This window comes from Anomaloglossus baeobatrachus, chromosome 6, assembly GCF_048569485.1.
Source record: "Anomaloglossus baeobatrachus isolate aAnoBae1 chromosome 6, aAnoBae1.hap1, whole genome shotgun sequence".
Lineage (NCBI taxonomy): Eukaryota > Metazoa > Chordata > Amphibia > Anura > Aromobatidae > Anomaloglossus > Anomaloglossus baeobatrachus.
Window position 1 is genome coordinate 167,571,039 of NC_134358.1, and position 6,741 is coordinate 167,577,779.

Genomic DNA, 6,741 nt, shown 5'->3' on the forward strand with positions numbered 1-6,741 from the left:
TATATACAGTGATGTATAGTATATACAGGGTCATATATACAGTGATGTATAGTATATACAGGGTCATATATACAGTGATGTATAGTATATACAGGGGAATATACACAGTGATGTATAGTATATACAGGGGAATATAGACAGTGATGTATAGTATATACAGGGGCATATAGACAGTGATGTATAGTATATACAGGGGAATATAGACAGTGATGTATAGTATATACAGGGTCATATAGACAGTGATGTATAGTATATACAGGGGCATATATACAGTGATGTATAGTATATACAGGGTCATATATACAGTGATGTATAGTATATACAGGGTCATATATACAGTGATGTATAGTATATACAGGGGAATATACACAGTGATGTATAGTATATACAGGGGAATATAGACAGTGATGTATAGTATATACAGGGGCATATAGACAGTGATGTATAGTATATACAGGGGAATATAGACAGTGATGTATAGTATATACAGGGTCATATAGACAGTGATGTATAGTATATACAGGGTCATATAGACAGTGATGTATAGTATATACAGGGGCATATATACAGTGATGTATAGTATATACAGGGTCATATATACAGTGATGTATAGTATATACAGGGGAATATACACAGTGATGTATAGTATATACAGGGGAATATAGACAGTGATGTATAGTATATACAGGGGCATATAGACAGTGATGTATAGTATATACAGGGGAATATAGACAGTGATGTATAGTATATACAGGGTCATATAGACAGTGATGTATAGTATATACAGGGTCATATAGACAGTGATGTATAGTATATACAGGGGCATATATACAGTGATGTATAGTATATACAGGGTCATATATACAGTGATGTATAGTATATACAGGGTCATATATACAGTGATGTATAGTATATACAGGGGAATATACACAGTGATGTATAGTATATACAGGGGAATATAGACAGTGATGTATAGTATATACAGGGGCATATAGACAGTGATGTATAGTATATACAGGGGAATATAGACAGTGATGTATAGTATATACAGGGTCATATAGACAGTGATGTATAGTATATACAGGGTCATATAGACAGTGATGTATAGTATATACAGGGTCATATAGACAGTGATGTATAGTATATACAGGGGCATATATACAGTGATGTATAGTATATACAGGGTCATATATACAGTGATGTATAGTATATACAGGGGAATATACACAGTGATGTATAGTATATACAGGGGAATATAGACAGTGATGTATAGTATATACAGGGGCATATATCCAGTGATGTATAGTATATACAGGGTCATATATACAGTGATGTATAGTATATACAGGGGAATATACACAGTGATGTATAGTATATACAGGGGAATATAGACAGTGATGTATAGTATATACAGGGGCATATAGACAGTGATGTATAGTATATACAGGGGCATATATACAGTGATGTATAGTATATACAGGGTCATATATACAGTGATGTATAGTATATACATGGTCATATACACAGTGATGTATAGTATATACAGGGGAATATAGACAGTGATGTATAGTATATACAGGGTCATATAGCCAGTGATGTATAGTGTATACAGGTACATACTGTATGTGACAGGACCGCTCCCAGACCATCCTATGAGGCATCTGCACTATAACCCCTTTTTAAAATTGGGATTGATGAGGAGGGGCCGGTCACACAGGACCACGTTTAGTGACTGGAATGCTTCCTTCACCTGAGGGTTCCAGCACACTATGACCGACTTCTACCCTTTTAAGAGATTGGTCAGAGGTGCTGATCTCCCAGCAAAATTTGGTATAAAATGCCTGTAATACCCCATGATGCCAAGTAAAGCTCTCACTTGCTTTGTGGTAAGGGGGCGGGGCCAATTTTGTATATACTTTGTAGTATATACAGGGGAATATACACAGTGATGTATAGTATATACAGGGGAATATAGACAGTGATGTATAGTATATACAGGGGCATATAGACAGTGATGTATAGTATATACAGGGGCATATATACAGTGATATATAGTATATACAGGGACATATACACAGTGATAGTGATATATAGTATATACAGGGACATTATATACAGTAATAGTGATATATAGTATATACAGGGACATTATATACAGTGATAGTGATATATAGTATATACAGGGACATATACAGTGATAGTGATATATAGTATATACAGGGACATATACACAGTGATGTATAGTATATACAGGGGAATATAGACAGTGATGTATAGTATATACAGGGGCATATATCCAGTGATGTATAGTATATACAGGGTCATATATACAGTGATGTATAGTATATACAGGGGAATATACACAGTGATGTATAGTATATACAGGGGAATATAGACAGTGATGTATAGTATATACAGGGGCATATAGACAGTGATGTATAGTATATACAGGGGCAAATATACAGTGATGTATAGTATATACAGGGTCATATATACAGTGATGTATAGTATATACAGGGTCATATACACAGTGATGTATAGTATATACAGGGGAATATAGACAGTGATGTATAGTATATACAGGGGAATATAGACAGTGATGTATAGTATATACAGGGTCATATAGCCAGTGATGTATAGTGTATACAGGTACATACTGTATGTGACAGGACCGCTCCCAGACCATCCTATGAGGCATCTGTACTATAAACCCCTTTTTAAAATTGGGATTGATGAGGAGGGGCCGGTCACACAGGACCACGTTTAGTGACTGGAATGCTTCCTTCACCTGAGGGTTCCAGCACACTATGACCGACTTCTACCCTTTTAAGAGATTGGTCAGAGGTGCTGATCTCCCAGCAAAATTTGGTATAAAATGCCTGTAATACCCCATGATGCCAAGTAAAGCTCTCACTTGCTTTGTGGTAAGGGGGCGGGGCCAATTTTGTATAGCTTCGACTTTATTCATTTGTGGTTTGATAACCCCTTGGCCTATCACATAACGCAAGTAGCGAGCTTCTTTGAGACCTATTGTACACTTTTTTGGGTTGGCCGTCAAACCTGTGTTTCTGAGCGAGTCCGCCACGGCTTGTACCTGGGAGAAGTGTGAATGCCAGTCATTACTATAGATGATAATATCATCCAGATATGCGGATGCATACTTCTGATGAGGTTCTAACACTATGTCCATCAGCCTCTAAGATGTGGCTGGAGCTCCATGTAGGCCAAAAAGCAAAACGACATAGTGATAGAGACCCTCTGGTGTGGCAAAAGCGGTCTTTTCTTTTGCAGGTTCTGTCAGTGGTACTTGCCAATAACCCTTGGTCAGATCTAGTAAAATACTTTGCTCGTCCCATTCTCTCAATTAACTCATCCACCCTGGGCATTGGATAAAGGTCAAATTTTGACACCTCATTCAACTATCGAAAATCGTTACAAAATCATAAAGAACCGTCTGGCTTTGGGATTAATACAATAGGGCTAGCCCATTCGCTTCGGGATTTTTCAATAACACCTAGTTGTAGCATTTTTTTTCACCTCATCTGCACTGGCCTGCCTGCGAGCCTCCAGCACACGGTATCGCTTCATTCGTACCTTTACATGAGGCTTGGGGACAATGTTATGTTGGATTACGGACGTTGAGCCGGGCAGGTCTGAGAATATGTCTGCATTACGCTGTACGAATTTATGAGACTCCCGTCTCAGCTGTTTTGTGAGAGAGTCCCCTATCTTCACTCTGGATTCCTCACCTCCTGTTTCGACCTTGGCTGGTGTCAGAGGGTCCAAAGGAGATACAACAGGGGTACATCAGTCACCATACACTCTATCCTTCCATGCCTTCAGGAGATCCACATGGTATATCTGTTCCAGCTTTCTCCTACTCAGTTGATACAGTTTGTAATTTACTTACCCAATTTTCTGCCAGATCTCATAGCGCCCTTGCCATTTAGCTATGAATTTACTTTCAGCAGTGGGTACCAACACTAATACATTATCCCCCTTTTTGAAGGACCTGACAGTAGCTTTTTATTATACCTGGAGCTTTGAACCACTTGCGCATCCAACAGATGTTCCTTAACAATCAGCATTATCGCTGTAATACGGTCCTGCATGCCCATGATGTGCTCAACTACGCTAATATGGGGGGTAGATTCCTGTTCCTATGCCTCTTTAACAATGTCCAAGGAGAAAAGGCTGTGGAAAAACAAGCGCAATAGGGTCTTACCCCAATATGTGAGGGGCAGGGAGGGGGGAGTCAATTTACTCACCAATTGCAGTTGTGAAAAGCCACAACTACTATAAACGCATGTATCGTCGATCCAAGGCTGCAGCCACCAAAACCGGTAGATAACAGAGAGCAAAGGAGAGAGGTGTTCAAATGCCGCGCCAATAGATCACTTCAGCAGATGTTCAGATCAATGTCACTTTATTGTCATTCAGGTCGACGCGTTTCTGGAGCATCTGCCCCCTTCATCAGGACCACCAGGAATAGAAATAGAAATAACATCCAATCACTGGATGTTATTTCTATTCCTGGTGGTCCTGATGAAGGGGGCAGATGCTCCAGAAACGCGTCGACCTGAATGACAATAAAGTGACATTGATCTGAACATCTGCTGAAGTGATCTATTGGCGCGGCATTTGAACACCTCTCTCCTTTGCTCTCTGTTATCTTTAACAATGTCCAACAGACCCCGAGGATGCCTACCGTATAATAATTCAAATGGCGAGAAAACTGTGGAAGACTGGCACTTCTTGGATGACAGACATTAAATACTGTAATAACATGTCCCAGTCCTTCCCATTCTTGGAAACCACTATTTTTATTAAACCGCTCTACTAGTCCATCAATGTGCGGATTGTACACCGATGTGCGTAGCTGCTTAATCTTAATCTGGAGAAGTGTGCACAGTTCCCTGGTGATCTTAGACATAAATGGGGTTCCCTGATCGGTAAGGATCTCTTTAGGCAACCCAACACGATAGAACATGGCAAACAACTCCCAAGCAATAAGCTTCACCAAGGTGTGATGGAGGGGTACTGCCTCAGAGTAACGAGTAGCATAATCCATTACCACCAATATATGCATGGGCAGATTTCATAATTGGTCCTTACAGATCCATGGCAATCTGCTCAAAAATTATAGGCAACAGTACCAAAGAACTAAGGAAATTTGCCGTGGGTGCAGTCAGCTGAAATTCCAGGCACGATTCACAATATCTCTTAACCTCAGAAACAATCCCGGGCCAAAAAAAACGCTGCTGGTTATGCTCTGGCGTCTTTTCTCCCCCAGATGGCCACTCATTAAATGTTTATGAGCTAACTCAAGTGCCTTATGGGGGTACGGCTGTGGTACAATCAGCTGCTCCACATCTTCATCCTGGATCTTATCAACTTAGTAGAGCAAGTCCTGCTTGAGTGCAGTGTAGTGGAAACTTACGTCTCCTCCTGTGGGGTTCAGTCCTGATATCAAAGATGCATGGACAAGAGTCACTAGGCTTCCTGAGTCCAAGAGAGCCTCCACCAGCTGCCCATTTACACGTACCTGACACAGAGGGGTCTTCCCGCCAGTAGCAACGGAGTGTGTGGTACATACAGTCTGGGCATACCACGACACCCGGCGAGAGTACCCACAGTCCATAGGTTCAGACGATAGTGGGCATTGAGCAGCCATATGCCCCAGCTCTTGGCATCGCCAGCACCTAACAACGGAGGCGGCATGCTCCTTGTGTCTGGTTTAGGGGAAATAGTATTCCTGACGTCCTTAGACTGGGGTGCAGTCTCATCAGGGGCACGAGATGCCACCAGCCCAGCAGATGGTCAGGGGCCTTTCATGGTCTCAGGAGTTGTGCGCCGATGGGCTGCACAAAGTGACGCAATGTCCTGACCAAGTCCTGTGTAGCCGCATATCATTCCACCAAACCCACCAACTGGTCAAGGGTACCTGAATCCCCTTTCCCCACCCAATGTTGAATGGCGACCGGCAATTTTCGCACAAACTGATCCACCACTGCCACCTGCTCTATCATCTGGGCCAGGCTCAAGGTCTTAGGCCCTGTGCGCACTTGCTGTTTTTTTCCGCGGATTTCCTGCGGTTTTGCTGCATGTTTCGCTGCAGAAAATGTTCATAACAGCTCTGCAGTGAATCACCAGCAAAACCTATGGGGAAAAAAAATGCTGTGCGCACTATGCGGATTTTGACAGCTGCATGTTTTGCTGCGGGATTCCCGCAGCAAAAACAATTGCATGTCACTTCTTTTCCCCACGTCGCTGCGGGATTTCACTCCATTGACTGCGATGTAATCGTGAAATCCCGCAGGGAATAACGCAGGCAGCAAATTCTGTGCGGTTCATTGCGTTTTCCTGTGTTATTCCCTCCGGTATTTCGCGGTTTACCTGCGGTAATGTACATCGCTGCCCTGCGGTTTGCAGGGAAGTGATGTCATTATGACAGGAAGAGGAAGCCGTGCAGAGAGTAAACACACAGAGATCACAGACACAGACATAGAACACACACATATCACACTCACACACAGACATATCGAATACACATAGAAATCAAAGGGAAATATAGAAAAAAAAACCACGTCGGCTCCGCTGTATTTTTACCGTCCAGCCGAGATAAGCACACAGCGGCGGCCCGGTATTCTCAGGCTTGGGAGGACGGGGGGCAGGGTTAATGCCCCCCCTCCCGCAGCCGAGAATATCAGCCCGCAGCTGCCCCGGGACTGTCGCATCCAT